The following is a 2,316-nucleotide window of genomic DNA, read 5'->3' as shown; positions in this document are numbered from 1 at the left end:
TGGTGGTGATGGTGATGTGGTGGTGGTAATAGTTGTGGGGATGGTCGTCGTCGTTGTGATGGTAGTGGTAGTCGTGATGGTGTTAGCTGTAGTGGTGTTGGAGGTGGTGGTGGTGGTGGTGGTGGTGGTGGTGGAACCATGTAGTTGGAACCATGTTGAATACTGATATGTCCCTATGTCTTTACCCACAGGACCATCAAGTGATGGTAATGTTGGTGTTCACTTGCTGATTCTGTGGGTAAAGACATAGGGACATATCAGTATTCAACATCCTGGGACAGAATTTAATTTTGTCCTGGTTTTATCTTAAAACGTTCTTCCTAAAGATTTTTTTAAGGCGCAGGCGTGATTGTGTGGTTAGAAGTTTGCTTCCCAACTACATGGTTCCAAGTTCAGTCCCACTGCGTGGTACCTTCGGCAAGTGTATTCTATTATAGCCTCGGGCTGACCGAAGCCTTGTGAGTGGATTTGGTAGGCGGAAACTGAGAAGCTCGTCGTGTGTATACGTATGTGTATGTGTGTGTGTGTGGGGGGGGTCTTTGTGTCTGCGTTTGTCCCCCATCACCGCTTGATAACCCGTTTTGGTGTGTTTACGTCCCAGTAGCTTAGCAGTTTGGCAAAAGAGACCGATAAGTACCAGGTTTAAAAAAAAAGTACTGGGGCCGATTCATTCGATCAAAAATTCTCCATGACGGCTCCCTTGTACAGTCAAATGATTGAAACAAGTAAAAGTATAAGGTACCAAGAAAAAAGGTCCGAGATGGATGGTACGATGTAGAAAGTCTTGTTGCTATGTCTATCGGGGTAAAACACACGTTAGAACTGAATGTTCATCGAGAACTTGCAAACTAGATAAATCAAGTGAAGAATATGAAACGCCACAGCAAAAACAAAAAAAAAAAAGAACTATAAACCTCAATTTCCTAAGTATTGTTAACCAAAACTCTGGGGGTAGCAAATGAAATCAATTTCTTTAGGCCCAGCATCACAAAGAGATGAGCAAACATCTTGTCTCCGAACAATACCAACCAGTTGTACCACACCTTAATCGTGAGAAAGAAAAATTAAAGAGAGAAACATGAAAGAAATCACAAAAAGAAAGGCATAACACGAAACAATAAAATAGATCTGAAAGACAACGAAACCCCTCTTCATGAAAATAACGAAAAATAAAGGACAAAGATGAACTAAAATTCACAGTTTTCCGTAAAATCATACGAATATTTAACTGAAAATTACGCATCACTGGTGACACAGATTTCAGAAGTTGTAATGACATACAAACAATTAGATATGGAATATAAACCACATGCGAAAGATAGACTACTCGTAAAATTAAAATTAAGACATTACAACACTTGAGAAAGAATATCCTCAAGATTTTGGTGTCGCAACATCAGAGGTTTTCAAAAATCATGCTTAATGGGAATTCGGTTGTACCCAAAGACATAGTTAAGTGTACGGTCATGGAGTACACTACTTCAAACTAACTAATAATCGTTCATGTTTTATTTTCTTTAAATTCTATTAATTACTGTGTGCTTTATCGTACATTTTCAACATTATTACCGTAAAAAATATGTGTACGCCTAAGTATGCATATGTGTATACATTTGTATATAGGATATATTTATGCATCTATAAATATTTCTGTGTCTGTCCATGGGTATCTGTGTGAATGTATATAGACATCTTTAGAAATATTAAAGCATCCTTCCATATTCCGTACAACGTGTTTGGGTGCGTTTGCACAAAATGACAGAAATTATTTTTTTAATTATTTAAGAGAAAGAAAGCATTTTCTTAATAGTTTAAGGCATTATTTCCTACTGCTTATTCCGAATAGTTGCTCAAGCTAGATGCATGAATTAGACATTTGCACATATACATGTATACATACATGCATATAAATATATGCATACACACGCGTATATACATATGCATATATGTGCATTTATATATACACACTCACAGACACGCACATAAATATATATATATATATATAGGAGAATATACAAAAAATAACAACAGACGAGGACAGGTGGTGTAAATAACAAAAGTATATATTAGTATGACGCTCGGGAATACGGAAAGTCTTTGACGTTTCGAGCTACGCTCTTCAACAGAAAGAATACGGAGACAAGGAAAAAACACGGAGAAAAAAAATTGAATAGTGTTCAGTCAACGGTCAATCATAATATAAACATACATACATACATATATATATATATACACATACACACATATACATATATACATTTATGTGTACGCACAGGCATGTACGCTTATATGAATATACTGACATATATAGAGAGG

The sequence above is a fragment of the Octopus bimaculoides genome, chromosome 21, assembly GCF_001194135.2.
Source record: "Octopus bimaculoides isolate UCB-OBI-ISO-001 chromosome 21, ASM119413v2, whole genome shotgun sequence".
NCBI classification, from domain to species: Eukaryota; Metazoa; Mollusca; class Cephalopoda; order Octopoda; family Octopodidae; genus Octopus; species Octopus bimaculoides.
This window is presented reverse-complemented; position numbering follows the sequence as displayed.